This window comes from Neofelis nebulosa, chromosome 10 (genome assembly GCF_028018385.1).
Source record: "Neofelis nebulosa isolate mNeoNeb1 chromosome 10, mNeoNeb1.pri, whole genome shotgun sequence".
NCBI classification, from domain to species: Eukaryota; Metazoa; Chordata; class Mammalia; order Carnivora; family Felidae; genus Neofelis; species Neofelis nebulosa.
Window position 1 is genome coordinate 92,272,097 of NC_080791.1, and position 20,863 is coordinate 92,292,959.

Here is a 20,863-nt window from a genome sequence, read left to right on the forward strand (position 1 = left end):
ACTCTAACCTCTTTTTTTTTTCCTTCCCCTCCTCCATGGGTTTCTGTTAAGTTTCTCAGGATCCACTTAAGAGTGAAAACAGATGGCATCTGTTTTTCTCTGTATGGCTTATTTCACTTAGCATCACACTCTCCAGTTCCATCCACGTTGCTACAAAGGGCCATATTTCGTTCTTTCTCATTGCCATGTAGTACTCCATTGTGTATATAAACCACAATTTCTTTATCCATTCATCAGTTGATGGACATTTAGGCTCTTTCCATAATTTGGCTATTGTTGAGAGTGCTGCTATAAACATTGGGGTACAAGTGCCCCTATGCATCAGTACTCCTGTATCCCTTGGGTAAATTCCTAGCAGTGCTACTGCTGGGTCATAGGGTAGGTCTATTTTTAATTTTCTGAGGAACCTCCACACTGTTTTCCAGAGAGGCTGCACCAATTTGCCTTCCCACCAACAGTACAAGAGGGTTCCCGTTTCTCCACATCCTCTCCAGCATCTATAGTCTCCTGATTTGTTCATTTTGGCCACTCTGACTGGCGTGAGGTGATATCTGAGTGTGGTTTTGATTTGTATTTCCCTGTTAAGGAGCGATGTTGAGCATCTTTTCATGTGCCTGTTGGTCATCCGGATGTCTTCTTTAGAGAAGTGTCTATTCATGTTTTCTGCCCATTTCTTCACTGGGTTATTTGTTTTTTGGGTGTGGAGTTTGGTGAGTTCTTTATAGATTTTGGATACTAGCCCTTTGTCCAATATGTCATTTGCAAATATCTTTTCCCATTCTGTTGGTTGCCTTTTAGTTTTGTTGGTTGTTTCCTTTGCTGTGCAGAAGCTTTTTATCTTCATAAGGTCCCAGTAGTTCATTTTTGCTTTTAATTCCCTTGCCTTTGGGGATGTGTCGAGTAAGAGATTGCTACGGCTGAGGTCATAGAGGTCTTTTCCTGCTTTCTCCTCTAGGGTTTTGATGGTTTCCTGTCTCACATTCAGGTCCTTTATCCATTTTGAGTTTATTTTTGTGAATGGTGTGAGAAAGTGGTCTAGTTTCAACCTTCTGCATGTTGCTGTCCAGTTCTCCCAGCACCATTTGTTAAAGAGACTGTCTTTTTTCCATTGGATATTCTTTCCTGCTTTGTCAAAGATTAGTTGGCCATACGTTTGTGGGTCTAGTTCTGGGGTTTCTATTCTATTCCATTGGTCTGTGTGTCTGTTTTTGTGCCATTTAATAATTTTGAAATACCTAACACGTTACCTACATATTTTAATGTAAAATTCACATAATCTCTCTAATAGTTTTTATGTATTCTACATAATTTACTACTTTCATTTTGTTTCTGTACTGAAATACAATGAGAGCAATGTCAGATTATCTCAATGCATGAATTTATTCACATATCTTAACTATTTTTAGTATACATGAAAGTATTCATTCAAACAAAGATTTATTGAAGGAATAAATTTTAAAGACTTTCAACCTCAAAAGCAGGAGGCGCACATAAATAAACCAGATGTCAGAGAAATAATTATTTCTTTAGAATTGCAGTTACAGACACAAGCACACTCACATTTTCAAAGAAAAATACCTTAGGCTATTTTTCCTATCTTTACTACTCAGAATTTTTTTTTTAAATCTTAAGCAAATGAAGTTTTCTGTTACCTTTAAAATATGGACATAAAGTTAATAGAGTACAAATAGTGCGACTGAAAAGCATATAACTGTATCCACTAAAATTACAGATTAAAAAAAAATTTTAATGTTTATTTATTTTTGAGATTGAGAGAGAGAGAGAGAGAGAGAGCAGGGGAGGGAGACACAGAATCCAAAGCAGGCTCCAGGCTCTGAGGTAGCACAGAGCCCAACGCAGGGCTCAAACTCACAAACCATGAGATCATGACCTGAGCCGAAGTCAGATGCTTAACCAACTGAGCCACCCAGGAACCCCAAAATTACAGACTTTTTTACATAGTGTATGTGAACTTTAAAAATACCGCTTACCAGAGAAAGAGGATGTAACAACAGAAGTACAATGTTTACATATCAATATTTCAATGGCAGTGGCACATGATTTATTTAGAATGTTTAATTTTATTCTTTTAATTTTTCTTACTCTTATTGAAATCATTAGGCAGCAGCTACCTGCATGTCTTTTAATTATTTTTGTAAGGCATATTTGTGCCTGCTCAATTGTACATACATTCCCAAAGTCAAATTTATTGTTGGCTTTAGATATTTGTTAGCAAGAAAGTCAATAAAAGTTGTACAGTCAAATTATAATGTTTATAGTCTAGAATGAAAAAGTCAGACATAATAAAAGTTATGCCATAGCTTTGTTTTTAAGATATAGATTTTTCCGATGCTTATAAGATATTTGGAGAATATTGCTGCAAAATTAAATAAGCCATAACAGGTCGATATTTAAGGTAAATAGCCTTAAATCATTTGGCATAATTGGGTTTTAAGAACAGTAAAAATAATTAGATTTAGAATGCTTAGGTACTTGGCTATTTAAAAGTCTGGCCCTAGTACAGCTAGGCATTTTACTTTATAACTCCCAAAGTGGAAAGAACTTAAATTCTTTGCTTTTATTTAGCTTGGTACACTTCATTCAAATAATTTATTTGAGTACATGGGGAAAATTGGCTCAATCCATTGACAAAATTAAGACATGTTTTGGGCATTTGGAACCAAGAAGAATGTAAGAAACTAATGGAAATGATTGTGCTTTTGAAAGTAAAAGTATGAACTCCTCAAAATTGCTGACAAGTACTCCTTAAACACTATGGCGATTATCTTTGTATAACACTAGAAATTTAACTGAGTTCAACTAAGAAAATAGGTATTGAGTAATTCATTTAGTTCCAAGGTTTTATTGTGTTTGATGTGTAACCTTGTAATAACTAAATACAGTTAGTACCTTGAGTATTTGCCTGGCATTTAGTTACGGACTTTATATATGTTCTCACCCTTCACAACATTATTTGGAGATGGACACGTTATTTTCTCTCTCTGCAATGCATTCAACCTTTGGTGAAATTAGAAGACAGTGAAGAGCTGAGGCAAGATTTGAAATCAGAAAAACTATTCTTTTTTTTAAATTAAGTATTTTTAAAGCTTATTTATTTGTTATTTTGAGACAGAGCAAGTGGGGAGAGGAGCAGAGAGAGAGGGAGAGAGAGAATTTCAAGCTGGCTCTGCACTGTCAGTGCAAAGCCTGATGTAGGGCTTGAGCTCATGGAACCATGAGCTCAGACCTGAGGCCAAAGTTGGATGCTTAACCAACTGAGCCACCAAGTCTCTCCAAGAAAACCGTGTTCTTAATAACTGTCTTTAATCACTATCTTGTAATATCATTCATCTTTTATATTACATTTAATATTGTAAACAATATAGATTTTTCCCCTGACTTCAAGAAATATGTTATACATTTGAAGAAACAACAAATATAGTCTTATTAGGGTGCTTGGCAAAAATCTGCTATTTTATGATATGAAAAGGGGAACAAACCTGGAGAGCAGGGGCTCCCCTCTCCACAAAATGATTTGCCCCACAAGATGCAAAGGACTGCCTAGAGTGAATAATGACTAGTTCATTAGAACTTATTCTCCTGGTAAAGTAGATTGCCAAATTCACCTCTGGAAGGAGGTTGAATGAAACAAGTCAAAGATTGTATCTCAATTCTTCAACTTTATAGCACTTCTTTCTTCTTCTTTCCAAGTTCCTTCTGCTTTAACATAGTTCTAAGTAGCATAGAGGTAATGAGAAAAAGTCATGGTAAACCTGACATAGAAAATGGAATGGAAGAATGGAAGAAGAGGCAGAGAGCAGGAAGCAGGCATAGCAATGGCACATTATGAATCAGGAAATGTTTATGGTAAAACCATTCAGCTTGATGCATGATTCTGGTTGTCCTACTACAGATTATTTAAAAAAAAAAAAAAGTCATTCCAAAGGATCTGAATGCTACTTTTCAACTGAACACTATTTTAAAGAAAACATTGGGAATTCTTTTTAAGCATAACTTTATCATAAGTAAAATGTCCAGCTTCAATTTCGTAGTCATAATATACACACAGAAAATAAGTAACTTATTCTAGACTCTATTACTCATTTTCATGGGCAAGTGCCCAATTTTACAAGAAATAGTCTCTAACAGGTGAAAAGAATATTTTTATAAGATAGTAGAGAGAAAATAATTTATTAGAAGTATAAATTTATTAGAGGTATATTTTAGAGGTATGTAGAGGCTGGCCATCTTGAATATAAGCTAGATATTTAATGCCAAATTGTTGTCATCAAATAATTTTTACCTATCACCAGAAAGTTCAGAGGCTGACATTTTACACCACCATGTGGAAATGTCACAGAAATCTCAACATATTTCAGAAGGTAAATTTGAGGACCTTAGTTTCAGCTATCACATGAAGGACAATGCTATCAACTGACTGCTCCCGCATAAAGGCATATGCTGAAGCCCTAACCCCCCTATTAGAAGGTGGGTCCTGCTATAGATGATTAGGTCAGGAATGGGATTAGTGGCATTATAAACAGAACCTGGAGAGCTCCCTTCTCCCGTCCTCCATATGAGGACACTATGAGAAGATGGTCGTCTGTGAACCAGGGAGCAAGTTCTTACCAGGTACCAAATCTCCTGCAACTTAACTTCGGATGTGCCAGTCTCCAAAAGTGTTTATGTTTTTGTTGTTTATAAGTCACCCAGTTTTTGGTATTCTGTTGTAGCAGCCCAAATGGACGAAGACAGTGACTTGGTTTGTGTGTTTCCACTACTAAACTGGTTTTAAACCCCCGAGGTAACTTGGATTTAATAAATAGTGTTCACAAATCCATATGGTCTATAACAGTTATAGGTTTCATATTAAAATTTTAGTTCCAGAAATGATGTATTTCTTGTAAGAAAAAAATGGCTTGTATGAATCAAATTGGTATTTGATAATGATTAAGTGAGAAATTTATCAATCTTATGTAGTGCTTAGAATAAAATGCTGACCTGTTTACAGATCTTCTAAAGCAATAAAACGATGAGCTCTCCCTCAAAAAACTTCAGAAGACCCCACAAAGCATATTGTATTATGCTTTCTATAGCATCTGGATAGCCTGTTTCAACCTCAGTGTCCTCAGTATAAGTAATGGAAAACTTAGTGTGTGGGCAAAATCTTATAGGACTAGGCTATAAATCTTGATATAACTATTACGACACTGGCTACCAGAAAGGTCCCCATTTCGTTGGCCAGATGCCTTTCCAAGTATATCTTAATTATTCCCTGTGAATCACTGTCTGTCGTATTCAGCACTGATATTATTAAGTTTATTTTTTAAAAGCAAATGATATTTTAGGGCCTCAAAATATTGGCCATTTTTTTTTAACGTTTATTTATTTTTGACAGAGACAGAGACAGAGCATGAGCAGGGGAGTGGCAGAACGAGGAGACACAGAATCCGAAGCAGGCTCCAGGCTCTGAACTATTAGCACAGAGACTGACGGGGGGGGCTCAAACTCACAAACCGCAAGATTGTGACCTGAGCCGAAGTCAGATGCTTAACCGACTGAGCCACCAAGGTGCCCCGAAATATTGGCCATTTTTATTTTTTCTTACCCTTAGAGAAAAAAATCATTTTTTCTCTACCTTGAACACTCCTTTGTCAGACAAATTTTTTACCATTTTAAATTAAAATTTTAGGGGCGCCTGGGTGGCGCAGTCGGTTAAGCGTCCGACTTCAGCCGGCTCACGATCTCGCGGTCCGTGAGTTTGAGCCCTGCGTCAGGCTCTGGGCTGATGGCTCGGAGCCTGGAGCCTGTTTCCGATTCTGTGTCTCCCTCTCTCTCTGCCCCTCTCCCGTTCATGCTCTGTCTCTCTCTGTCCCAAAAATAAATAAAAAACGTTGAAAAAAATAAATTAAAATTTTAATATAGATCATGAAAATTATGGAACATCTCATAACTTTGTGAGAACCACAATGTCTTTAATACACTGAGACCCTTTTTTTTTGCATTGGTTCTCAGAATATCATTATGTTTTTCCAGAACAACCTAAAGTAATACTCTCCACAAACAAAATATTCCCTTCTGATTTTTCCCCTAACCTCTTCTACTTAAATCCAAAATCCATTTAATATAGTATCTTAGCTGACTTTTAAAAGGGATTTGTAAAGTCTAATATATTTTCTGTCATCAGAGTCAAATTCAAATGACTCAGAATTTCAAGTGTAAAACTGGGACAGATGCTATCTCAAGTACACTTGATATACACTTCAAGTACCCCAATATATACTATTTTCTGTTATATTCACAATTATTACAATTAAAAAGGAACTTCCTTCTCTCTCTCTCTCATATGTATATGTATGCATATACATATATGAGAGAGATAATATATGCCCAAACCTTAAAAAACAAGAAGAAAAAAATGAAATATAGTGAGCTCTACTACTCCAAAGTGATTTTAACCTACATCCTCTTATTTGCCTTCATAAAAACCCTATATATTAGGCATTACCATACACATATTATGGATTGAAAAATTATACCAACATAAGGGTAATTAATTAAGCAACAGAGGTAGGATTCAAATTCTGGTCAAATTATTGATCTTTCAACTCTAGAAGGTTAGGTGACTGGAAATATTGCACTCAATGAATGAACAATGAGCTCAAGGCACCAGCAGAGGGAAATGATAATTCCACATAGAACATCAGAAAATAGCTTTTGGAATAGTCAGTATCTTTTCCAAATTTCGAAGGAAGAATATAATTTTGATAAGCAAAATATACACAAAGGTTAAGTAAATGGTATGGGATTAAAAACGAAAACCCAACATGTCAATTCTTTAGAGTGAGTCCTATGTGGTAGAATGTACACTTGACTGAAGTATAAGTAATCGAGTCAATAGAAGTAGGTGAGGTAGGGCCACTTCATGGACCCTACTGTGAAGGGGTTTGAGGGCTGGAAAAGAGAGTTCAAAATTATTGTCTAAGCAATCATGGAAGGATTTTCGATGGAGGTGATATAAACATATTCAGAGATATCCATCCCTTGTGTCTTTTTTTATGTTAGGGAGAGTTCTCTGGCACACTGATTGCCCCATGGGTAACAAGGATTTGACTTTTTACAAAGTTGAAATGGGTGGATTGTTGCAGCTAGTCTATTGACACTAGAGATTGTATTACCGCCCCCACCCCATGCCTACCCTTGAAACCCCACCCTACTCTGCCTTCAGAGTTTGCAGCTGTAATGATTGGGTTTGCTGTATAAATTCAGACTTTCTATTAAGTGGGCTATTCAAGGGGGTAGGCTTATAGCAGTTATAAACACATTTGACTACATGTATAAATCCATACTCTTTGAAAAATTGTGTGAGTATTGAGGTTGGCTTTCATATTGTCATTAGTCTCTCTCCTCTGTCTTAACTTTCAGTTTATTCCAAACCCTGGCAGGGAAAAGGTTGTTTTCTACTTCTCTTCATATCTCCAATGATTTGAATTGCTTATCTTAGGGAGTTAATCCTGCCAGGAGAATGGAACATAGTTTAAAATATAAATAAATGATGGATAGTGAGATCATATGGAAGGCTACTGCCCTAAGTAGCTGTGAGGGTATAGAGTAATTAAAAATTATGAAACACAATAAGAAGTTGAATCAACAAGCATTTATATAAACAATCACATTTAAAAAAAGGAAGAATCAACTGCATTGAAATAAACAATATGCCTTTATAATTTATGAAGGTGCCCCAAATCTTTAACCCACTGGGGCCTGAATCCAGAGTTTTCTGAGTCATTGAAATGGGCTTTAATGAAAAAAAAAATGCAAGGGGTTTTTGGTATGTTTTGCTTTCCTTATAGGCAAAGAGACTTTGAAAAGATGGGTAAAGTCACCCACCTGGAATATTGTTGCAATTTGAGTTTGAATATCAAGTAATACTATTTAGGCACTATCTACCATATGTCTGGAAAAATATTTTTACAAATAATTGGAGTAATTTGTCCAAAAGCATTTTGGTGGATAATTCAAAACTTAGTCCTTACACACATTTTATCTGAATCAAGACATCAAGGAAAACACAAAAAATAATTAGATTAATTAATGCCTTACATTTCATATATATTACTCTTCTGAAATTGATATTAAAAGTATCCCCTTTTTGGGGCGCCTGGGTGGCGCAGTCGGTTAAGCGTCCGACTTCAGCCAGGTCACGATCTCGCGGTCCGTGAGTTCGAGCCCCGCGTCGGGCTCTGGGCTGATGGCTCGGAGCCTGGAGCCTGCTTCCGATTCTGTGTCTCCCTCTCTCTCTGCCCCTCCCCTGTTCATGCTCTGTCTCTCTCTGTCCCAAAAATAAATAAAAAACGTTGAAAAAAAATTAAAAAAAAAAAAAAGTATCCCCTTTTTATAAGGACATTCAGTGAAGTTCATTACTTTTGTTATGTGGGTAGGACATTATGAAAGTGTGATTAAACGGAGAGGTTCCAAACAGAAATGGAATTAAATTCTATTTGGTCTGTGGTGCTGAGACTTTCTGTGTGATTGCAACTAATCACAAAATGAGGCAATATTATTGCCATATTAAAGGTAGTGAAAGAGGCTAAGAGTTATTAAGTGAATTGCCCAAGTTCACAAGCTACTCTCAAATCTAGATGGGCACAAAGTAGTGACTAGTTAGATGAGTGATCAGATCACAGCAGGCATTTCATTTCTCTATTTCTCTCATCTGTTAATATTACATAACATTCAATTTTGTCTGAAACTTTTGGCAAATTATGTCAGAAAGATGAGACTGTAGAGCTCTATCAACTTGCCTCTTCTAGAATTATGGAACTACTATAATCTGCCTAGATTTTGAAGCCAATTTTCAGTGATAATTCATAATCATGAGAACCACATTAGAGATCATTTATTTTTCTTATGCCAACAATATCTCTTCTCTCTGAATTCATAAACTTCAGAGATGAAAAGGACATTATAGATTCTCTAAGCCTACTGCTAATCAAATATTTAACTTCCCCAAAATATTCCTGTTCTTCCCGCCAGCGCTGAAAACATAACAACCTGAAGAATCCGCGCCATAGTTTTCAGTTAAATTTTTACCGAAACTCCTGCTGCAGCCCTACTCACATGCATCTTTGCAATCTATCAGCCAGAGAGGCCAGACAGGGCAATTCAGGACCAAAAAATACAATCCGGAAGAACTTTCTGACTGCGTGGAGACTGACAAGTTCACCGTGGAAGGTCCTGAAGGACAGTGACATAGGAAGGCACATACAGCATATATGCCTGAAAGGCAAATCTATATCAGATCAGTTTTAAAAAATTGGCAAAATACAATAGCTATCACCTGGCACTGAGACAGAATGCAAGACAGCTATGTATGAGCAGGGCTGGCTACATGAGTTGCAGGCTGCAGCCCAAAATGAAAACACAGGGCCCCTTGTTCAAAACAAAAAGTGCTGGGGCCCCTGGGTGGCTCAGTCAGTTGAGCCTCCAACTTCAGCTCAGGTCATGATCTCACAGTCTGTGAGTTTGAGCCCCGTGTGGGGCTCTGTGCTGACAGCTCAGAGCCTGGAGCCTGCTTCAGAGTCTGTGTCTCCCTTTCTTTCTGCTCCTCCCCCACTCATGCTCTGTTTTCTCTTTCTCAAAAATAAATAAATAAACATTAAAAAATAAAAAAAAAGAAAAGTGCTGTAAAGACACTGAAATATAAAGCTTTTTCTTTCTTCAGTAGTCTGTCTCTTGACTTCTCAGGGTATTTTAATTTGCTGTTTAATGTTGTTCTAAGTAAATAATATTTAATATTATTAGTATTACTCTTTATAGTGTGTAGTGTTCATTTTAAATACAAATATAAGAGCATTTAACTCATTTGTGAAAATACCAAAATGACACAATTTCCATTTTATAACTCATTCCTGGAGGGTGCCTCTAGCCACTCCAGAGCTAACACGTCCACATTACACACTGGGAGGTTCGACAAAAGGGAAAGAGGTTTTTGGCCAGGCACTGAGACATCCCAAGGGATGCTACCCTGGGTATGGGAATACCAGGATATGAGAACCCTCACAGCCACCCCTGCTACCCAACCCATGACTGAAGGCACCTGCTAGGACTCCCACTGCACTGTGGGACTCCCACAACTGGGCTTAGAGCGGGCTCTAGAGAATTTAAGCCGGCCGTCCTCCTTCCCAGTGCCCCACCCACTCTCAACGTGTGGCCTCTGGCTGCCCACTGGATGTTCCAAGAATTGTCTCCAGTGGCTAGAGGTGACTGTCACCAGCCCGACCCAGAGACACTCCAAGTTCAGGTGCCCAACTCTGGACTGTGATCCAGGTCTTCTGAGTTTCTCTTATACTCAGGCCCCAACTGAGGTGTGAAGAGTGGTGGTAGAATGTAGGCTCCATCCCCCCATCACCCCAACTGAATAAGAGAAGTGTTGTTGCCCAGGTAGAGGGAAGAGGCAACAGCAAGCGGTGTCTGGGGTGCCCGAGAGTAGGGGCTGGGCAACTGAAAATCTGCATGGGTGGCCAAAAGACAGGACTATACATGAACGGAGACTCCATACCTCCCTCTCCCCCTTCAACCATGTTTGCTTGTGCCATGGAGATTCACTATCAAAACACAAAGTCAAAAATAACATTTCAAGACTGTGACAACAGGGCATTAAACCAAGCACATGGGCTTTCTGAACTTGTGGCCCTGTGCCACTGCAATTCTCCCATGCTCTTGAATCCAGCCTTGGATATAGTCAGGTAATGTTTGATGTTTACCCTTATATAAGCAAGTCAGGTCAAGATCCTGGCAAATGTCAGGGACCAAGGCTGAGAAATCAGACACCAGGGGGTCCTGGATGGTTCAGTTGATTAAGTATCTGACTCTTGATTTTGGCTCAGGTTCTAATCTCACAGTTTGTGAGATCAAGCCCCTTGTTGGGCTCTGCACTGATGGCCCAGAAGTCTGCTTGGGATTCTCTCTCTCCCTCTCTCTCTGCCCCTCCTCCATTCTCTTTCTTTTAAAATAAATAAACATTAAACAATTTTTAAAAAATCAGACACCAGAAACTATACATTTATGGAAAGATCTACTTCTTCTCTCACTATTTCTAAATGTGTCATTAATATCTGAGTCAAATCACTTGTCATATTTATTCTTTCCTTAGTCTATTATAGGTTTGGGTACCAGAATACAATTGCCAGAGCTGGGTTCACAAATGTATATAAACATAATCACCTCTCCTGTTTTAAATACTCAACTCTGCCTATTTAGCTGGTGGCTATTTATCAAAACAATTTGCTAAGTAAATTGATTTTTTTATACAGTTTTCACAAGGAATATTTAACCACTTTAAAATATAGACTGTCTGCAAGCCTGCGAATACAAATATAGTACAATATGTAAGTTAATTAAAATTTTTTTCATTACTTATTCACAATAGTGGTTTTAGTTGGCCACATTTAATTTTTTTTATATATTTTTTAGCTTACAATTTAGAAATTTCATGAAAATGTAGGCAACAATAATGTACTTTATTATGATTATATTCATTTTCTTGTATATAAATTCACAAAATAAAAAAATGCCTCAAATTTAATTATTTGCCCCTAACTAGGTGAATTATCAAATGTCAAATGAAACTAATAAACACAGGCCTTTGAGATCACAAAACCACATACAAACCTGAATTGCATTTTCATACAAAAAGTTAATTATTTTCTGTTGACACTGATAGCATATTCCCTCAGCTACTTCAAAGTGTTGTTAAAAATCAGACGCTGTCACAACTCTGCATTTGACAAACAAAAGATGCGTGAATACAGATTCAAGAGAGGAGAATAAACCACAGTGCAGGAACTTATTTTTAACACCAGAGACAAATGACAGAGAGAGCTTTGATCTTGTATAGGCATGAATGAGGCTTTGAGAAAGTTAACTCCCTCTGCCTAATTGAATGCCAAAGGTCACTGTCACGCTCAGACAACCCCACTACATAGTCCCTCTTCTGGGCATGTTGACTTTTATCTAGGAATGACTTCAGTGACTTTCCCATATGCAAGTTACACATTTTAGTTTGTTGAATATTAGTTTAGATGTCTCAAGGACTTAGGCTAAATTGCCTTTTTTCTGTTTATCACTGTAATAGTTTTTCCTGGTGCGATACCATTCATGTTATCTTTTAATTTCTTAGTGCCACAGGGTACAAGTTGTCTGTGATTGCATGTGTCATGAATACCTCAAACAAAAAGATTGTGCCTTGGAACAAGGGTCTCGAAGAAACTTTAGTTCCAGCCTCATTCCATTTAACAGAGATGAGCTTAAGGCTTAAAAATTTGGAGCACTGAAATGCAAATGACCATTTTCAGCATCGTATCAATGAAAGGAAATATAAAATATCGAAAGGAGCTTGCCTGGCGATGATGGGTCTTACAGAAATATACAATAAAATGAACATATTATTCCAAATGAACATTAAACCCTTGTGTGAAGTGATTTGATATGAAAAAAAAAATGCTGGATGTCACACAGTCCTTTACTCTGTAATTCTGTAATGGAAAGCAATGGGGCATCAATTTGTTTTTACTTTATTTTTAATCTATAAAAAGTATTGATTTCCTCTTTAAAAAAAAGAAAAAACGGCATCATTTTCTAGAAAATTCGTCAGCAGTTTTACAAACACAACATTTTATTTATTTCTTTTCTCTAAAAATATATATCCAAGTTTCAAAAATATCTTAATTTTACTATATTTATATTTAAATCATAATTTTTATAAATTATTAGAACAAAATATCTATGTCTGTAGATGATGTTCTTCTACCCTGAATGGGACATTGTATCATATCCAGTAATGGATTTTCCATTGCAAACTTGCTGATGAATATTTGGGTTTTCAAATGGTCATTCTAACATGTAATTTTCAAACAATTAAGAGTTTGCTAATTAGATCCACTTTGCCTAAGCTCTAAGGAAGCTGGATGAAAAACACAATTCAGGGGTGCCTGAGTGGCTCAGTTGGTTGAGCGTCTGACTTCAGCTCAGGTCATGATCTCACGGTTTGTGGGTTCGAGCCCTGCATTGGGCTCTGTGCTGACAGCACAGAGCCTGGAGTCTGCTTTGGATTCTGTGTCTCCCTCTCTTTATGGCCCTTCCCACTTGCGCTCTGTCTGTGTCTCTCTCTCAAAAAAAAAAAAAAAAAAAAAAAAAAAAAAAAAAGAAAAGCACAATTCATTCCTAATAGTGCTATTATATAATACAGCACATGTATTTGAATTAAAAAAAAAAAACATAAGATATTTTACATACTAGTTGGTAATCAGATTAAAGTTAGTTATAATGGCATTCAAAGAAACAGATTATTGAGGGATGGAATAGTTGAAGAGGCATTCAAGGATCAGGTTATAATTTGAAATTTTAAGAAGGACAGAATTGAATGGGCATTCCAAGTGAATTTGCTTTATGACCAACTATCGGTAATAGAAGTGCACATGGTAATTAAAGAATAAATAAGCAGACCCAGTTCGGTGAAATTAACGATATTGTAAAGCCGAAATTCAGGAAAGGAAATGATTGAAGTAGTTCAGGTGGATAAAACAAAAGTGATTGCAGAGAAGCATGGAGAATTGAAGACCGTGGGTCCCATCCAAATGAAACCACGCAACATAATTTGAAGAGCCTTGTGGGAATTCGGACCAAACGTGCGAAACTTCTGATACTGTATTAGAGCTAAAATACGGGCGGTTATAGGAAATCCTTTAGAATTTAAATTCTGGGAGTTAATTTTAAAAACTTACAGTCAAAGCTGACCATTTTATTGGGCAAGATCTTACATGGCACCCACCCCGCAATTTGTAATCTCACTTGTATATGGTAAGTGAAAGAGGTATTTGTGCATAAAACCAAGTAACCATCACCCAGTCAAGATGTACAATTTCTAATACCCTAGAGCATTCCCTTGCAACGTTTCACAATTAGTGTCACGCCCCTTCCACAAGGACATAACTATTCTGACTTACATCAATAGCGATTGGCTTTGCCATGTTAGCAGTGTTGCTCTTTGTTTATTCTTGTCCTGGAGTTTACAGTGTGACTTCACAGTGATATATTTATACATTCTTTTCATGAGTATCAAGATTCTTATTTATGAGTGGGAGATGGTACTTAGACAATTAATATCAACATTCATATAAAAAGTAAGCAAGCAATCATTTTCATAGAAACATGGTAAATGTAAGATAACAAGGAGAGATTCATGCTATCATGATGTAGGCAAATATTAAAAAAAACTCTAATGATTGAAAAGTATGTAATTAACGTGAACCAACACAGATCAACAAATCAGAATATAAAGCTCAGGGGAGGATCCTAGAACATAGAAAATTCAATGTACAACTTAGTCTCCCAATCGGTAGGAAAAATAAGAATATTCCATAAATGATTTTGGAAGAAGTGAGTAGCCATAAATATATCCATGAATAAAGTTGGTTATAAAACTCATCCTTTGTAAAAGAATAAATTCCAAGCAGCACAAGATGGAAATTGTATATTTAATGTATTTTCTAACAACAGCAATAACAATAAACACCCTACAACCAGGAAGACATAAGTAGGCATTTCAAAGAAAAGGAAATACACACGGTTTGTATATCTATATCTATCTGATTAACTACTATAATAAGACAAAAGCAATTGTCTTTCTCTTATCAGATTTGAAGAATTCAAGGAGTTTGATACCACAGTGAACTGATGAGCATATGAAAATGAGACATTATTAGAAGGTAAATTTAGATATATTTGTCAAAATCCAAAACATACATAATTTTCACCCAGTAATTTTTCTTCCTAAAATCTTATAGATTTAAAATCTGAAATAATAAAATGTAAAATATTTTTTCCTTCCTTACTGTTTGCAATAAATTCTGAAAGACCTAAATCCTCATGAATAGGACACTGGCTAAATAAGTTACAATGTATCCATAAAACAGACTATAATGTTAGAGAACATAATGAGAAAGTTCTGCATGCACTAATCGGAATAGTCTCTAAGATACATGATTAAATAAAAACTAAGGAGAATGATAATGTATCTAATAAGTTTCCATTTGTATAAAAAGAGAAAATGATACACATTTGATTTTATATGCATAAATACTCTGGAAGAATACAAGAAATTTCTAATAACATTGACTAACTCTAGCAAAGGAATATGAGTTTCTTGGGGTCAAGGAGAAAAATTTTCACATGTGTTTTTGTATACTTCACATTTTGAATCATATGAATGGGTTACTTTAAAAAATTAGGTAATTATTTTTTACAAGGAGAATGTCATAATAAAGGTTTATAAACTATAAAGCACTATGCAAATGTAGGAATTTATTTCATATTATATTGCCTTTAGGCACCACCTAGCTATGAAACTTTTTAAATGATTAGGCAATAGAAATTTTAAATTACATTTATTATAGAAACTATAAATGCTCATTTGCTCATTGCAAGAAATGTGGGAAGACATAAGGCTAATAACTTTAATATACAAAGAACTCTCTGCAAATTGCCAAAAACAATTCAAACATATAAAAAGGCAATTTTTAAAGGGGGAAATGCAAGTGAATAATAAACGTATGAACATATTCAACCCCACTACTAGGCAAGATAATAAGTATTTCAGCAATGATATAATTCTTTGCACCCTTTAAAATGACAACAGTTGTAAAGATTAATAACATTGAGTACCAATAATTATAAGTACGCCATGAAACAGGTAGTCTCATGAATTACTGGTGGAAGTTTGAACTGCTGTTACTTATTAGGAAACCGAACTAAGCTGGGCCAAAAGAAGTTTTCTTTCTTTTTTCTTTCTTTCTTTCTATCTTTTTCTTTCTTTCTCTTTCTTTCTTTCTTTCTTTCTTTCTTTCTTTCTTTCTTTCTTTCTTCCTTCCTTCCTTCCTTCCTTCCTTCCTTTCTTTCTCTCTCTTTCTCCCTCCCTCCCTTCCTTTCTTCTTTCCTTTCTTTCTTCCTTCCCTCCTTTGTTTTCTTGTTGTTGAAGAGGTAATATATTCACATAACTGACATAATTTAAAATTCAAAAGACAGAAGGGATGGAGAGTGAAAAGTCTCCCAGAAAATAGTGCCCTCCCATTCTTCTTTCTGAAGGCAACTAATGGCATCATTGCCTTTTAAATTTTTCCAGAGGTATATGTATGTATATGTGTGCATATATGTATACAAATATACATATATGCCTATATATACATCTATACTATTGATGTATCATATATTCATGTATATAACATTAAGTCTCTTCTACTTATGATAGAATATTGCATACATCAGCTACAATTTTCTTTTCTTCACCTATTGACATCAGGTTTTTGGGTGGTGGTGGTGTGGAGGTGACTGCCTATTCCAATGTATGAAAGTACCATAATTTATTTGCTATTGTTTTTGTGAAAATCTGTTTCTTTACAACTACTGTTTTGAGCAACATCACAGTGAATAAATGTACACATACTTAATTTCAAAAAGGAAAAAGGGAGGAAGCAAACTTTCACATTGGAAAAGAGATCAGGAACATAAACTCAGATAAATACAAAAAACAAGAATTATAGGATAATTCTTTGCTCAATTTACATTAATAGATTTTAATACTTTAAATATTGATATACTGGAATATGTAACATCCCGAGGCTGACCCAATATAGAAAAATCTATACAAACAATTACTATAAGAATATCTAAAAATGGTATTTTAAAATTTCCCTATTACCTTCATTCACTATTTCAACTTTCAAATTTATTCTCTGCCAAAATTTAAAAAAATGCCTGAAAGATTTCATGAGAGAATGCTTACAAGTTTTTCAATGAATGGATAACTCTGAATTTACTTAGTATATTCCAAGAAGCAGTAAAGAAAGCAATGCTCCCGAATTATTGTTGTGGCGTCAGCAGAATAGTAACTGCACGGCCTAACTTTAACAGTGTGAATTAATATGATACTGAAAGCGGAATTGAAATACCATTCATCTGGTTATTAAACAATATTATAGGGCATTGCATGTAAATACTGTGCATATAGTTTGGTATATTAAAATATGCCCGGAAAGAGTTTCCAGCAATTCATGATAATAAGTACCTACATTAAAAGAACTTAGAGAAAAAAAGGAGCAATGGTTTTATTTGCAATGTTTCATTTATTTAAAAATGATTTGAAATATACAAATAGTTCAATGTCTAAATACAAAGCCACCAAAAAAATGTGCATGTATATCCACTGTAAACATATTACAAGAATAGTCCTAGTTGCATCATGGTTTAAAAAAAGTAAATAAAACACAACTCAAAACAACCTATATGTCTACCAAAGGAAAATGATTACACATTTTATTATACTTAATATGGAATAATTATACAGCAATAATACAGCAATTATACAGCAATTAAATAATTGTATATTATTAAATGAATGTATGCACTGGTATACACAACATAGATGAATTCCACAAACTGTTTTGGAGGGGTGGAGATTGTTTGTTTTTGAGGTGGTTGTTATCTTCATTGGTTTGGAGGTGGGGAGCAGGTGCTCAGGAGGTCTTGGTGGGGCAGGATGCATCCCTTTCAGCATCACAGTCTTCTGGCTGGGTGGGATGGGGCTGGCTCTATGAACTGCCGCCACATGCGGATCTGGGCTGCACTTGTTCTTGTGGATCATGTCCCGGTTGCTGCTGAGGGCGGCCTTGGCGTTCTTGTAATGGCGGTCCAACCTGTAGGAGGTGGCAGGCTTTCTCTGGCCAGATCTCCACTTCTTGACCACCACCACACTTTAGCCTTCAGCCACAGGCTCCATGCCCACAGCCTTGAGGTGAATCAGCCTATTATAGCAGAAGGGTTATTGGGCTCTACGCTGTGTATCTGCTCGTTCCCCTCGATCAGATAGTTGAAGCAGTTGTGCAGGACCATCCATTGTAGCTGCGCGGACATGGCTGCTGCTCGTCTCACTAGGGTAGCTGGAAGCAGAACGAGCCCCAAATGTATTTTTGATGAAAAAAGGCCAGTATAAAGTAATGTGAAATGTAGGATTCCATTTACATAAAATTTACAACAGGCAAACATATCTCTGGTGTTAGTAGTCAGTTGTTAACCTCAGCAGGGTGTATCTTGACAGAAGGGGGACAGAGTGGGTAATGTAGTATTGCTGGATCTAGGTTCTGCTTACACACAAGTGAACATAGTTTGTCAGAATTCATTAGGCTATACTCATGTTTTATGTTCTATTCTGTGTGCAACTTACGTGTATAAATATAAAATATACTTCACTAGACTGACCTGAAGCAAATATGCAAACTAGTAGATGTTAAATGTGAATGGCAGAATCACAGGTGTGTATATTATTTTTGTAATAGTGTCTAACTTAATATTAAATAAATTACTTTTATTTTCATCTATGAAGCATTGACTACTGCCGGCATTTTCCTCTCACTGTAATCATGTAGCAGCAGAATAAAATGTATGAAGCAACTAGTTTTAGACATTAGATGGTAGGTACTGAATTTCTCTGATGCTTGGAATAAGGGAAACATTGAAAGTAAGCCCTGAAATTGTTCCAGCTTCCTGCATAGAATGAGTTTCCAGATCACAGTGCAGGGAGTGAGATTCCCCAAAGACTCCAGAGGTCTCAATGACTTACGCGGTTGGTATTTGGGAAGGGAGAAGGGGCTCAAATTCATGATGTTGAATGCAGATGAAGTCAGAAAAGTGGAAGGCTGAGAGAGAGACAGAGAGAGACCCACAGATCTTCAAAGAACTCTGTTAAATTTTTGGCTAAGTATTGAACAGCACATACAAGTAAGGAACAACCCCCAAATACATTAAAGAACCAGAGGAAAGCAATAGCCTAGACAATTCCCAGGACTCACACAAGGGGAGAAATAGTTCATGTTTCTATCAACCAGAGTGGATAGACTTCAAGATAAATATATATAACTGTATTAATAATACATTAAATATCCAATATACCAGGGGTGCCTGGGTGGCTCAGTCGGTTAAGCATCTGACTTCAGCTCAGGTCATGATCTTATGATTTGTGAGTTCAAGCCCCGCGTCAGGCTCTGTGCTGTCAGTTCACAGCCTGGAGCTTGCTTCGGATTCTGTGTCTCCCTCTCTCTCTTCCCCTCCCCCACTCACATTCTGTCTCTCTCCATCTTTCAAAAAATGAATAAATGTTTAAAAAATTTGTAAATAAAAAAAAATATCCAATATATCAGTGTATTTAATGTTCACCAGTATTTCACTTTACCATCGGGTCTACAGTGGAATTAGAATGAAGACTATTCTGGACTCACCATAATAAAGCTTAAATACAAGTCTAGAGTAATCAAACTGATCTTTAAGTAACTTAACTGTGTGTCGGAACAAACTCATCCACTCTTTAAAGGCATACAACAATATACACTTAATGTAAACATTTAACTAAAAGTTTCAAGCCATACAAAGAAGCTGCGGAATGTGATGCATAATGAAGAGAAATATAAATCAATAGAAACAGACCAGAAATGATAAGAATGATGGAACTAGAGGGCTATAACGTCAAAATAGTTATTTTAAGCCTTAGAATATACTCAAGGATGTAAAGGAAAACATGAAATTCGTCAAGGAAAATGTTGGAGCTATAGAACTAGAAATTGTAGTCTTAAAAGTCTATCTCTTAAGTGAAAAATACACTGAAGAGAATTAGCAGAAAATTGAAAGCTATATAAAACGATCAATATAGTTGAAAATAGTAACAAAATTATTTAAAAACACAGAGAAAAATATTTAAAAATAATAAACAGAATAATGAGCTGTACAACATTTTTCACTATAATATATGAGTAATTTTGTTTCAGAAGGTGCAAAAGGTGGGGAATATATGAGAAAATAATAACAGAAAGTTTTCCAAATTTTAAGTTATATCCAAATCCCTAACATAAGAAAAACACTACAAAAAGAGACATTATTATCAAATTGCTGAAAAACAGTAATTAAAAGAAACTTTAAAACTAATAAGACCAAAAAGATACCTCACATGTAGAAGAAGAAATATAATAACAGTGGATTTGTTTACAGAAACTATAGAGGTGAGAAGTCAATGAATGGCGTTTTTAAGTGTCACACAAAGGGGACAAAGTTTGTTTAGATTTCTGTACCCAGCAGAAATACTCTTCAAAATTTAAGGAAAAATAAAGATCTTTAAAAACTAGCAAAAGCTGAGAGGATCAATATTTTCTCATATGCATTGTAAAAAATAGTAATGGAGGCTTTTTTTTGTTTTGTTTTTTGGCAAAAAGTATATCAAATAGAAATATTTATCTTCTCTTCTTATAATATGTACTATATGAAGTATTAGAACATAATAAGAATTAAAGCAAGTTTGTTTAAATACATACTTTTATCTATATATGTATGAATTATGAAATTGTATTAAATCTTTTTTTAATGTTTATTTATATTTGAGACAGAAAGAGAGTGTGTGTGTGTGAGTGGGGGAAGGGTAGAGAGAGACAGAGACAGAATCTGAAGCAGGCCCCAGGCTCTGGGCTATTAGCCCAGAGCCCTACGCAGGGCTCAAACTCAGAAGCCGTGAGATCATGATCTGAGCCTAAGTCAGATGCTTAACCGACTAGGCCACCCAGGTGCTCAAAACTGTATTAAATCTTAAAAGGATCTGAATGGTAACATTTATATAATAGTTGAAATAGTACTTTATATAGAGTAAATAAATGGGATGGATAAAATGAATGAATTGTTGAATTGGAATATCAGATTGAAGATTTTTTTTGGGGGAGGAAGTAGGAAATAATACAGGATATAACATATAAAATATTAACAGGCAATCAAA

At 35.8% G+C, this 20,863-nt stretch overlaps 1 pseudogene; it reads right to left on the bottom strand.

Annotated features, from left to right (window-relative positions):
- Positions 1–17,970, bottom strand: part of LOC131486640 (large ribosomal subunit protein eL28-like) — a 54,313-nt pseudogene extending 36,343 nt beyond the window's left edge.
- Positions 17,971–20,863: the final 2,893 nt, after the last annotated feature.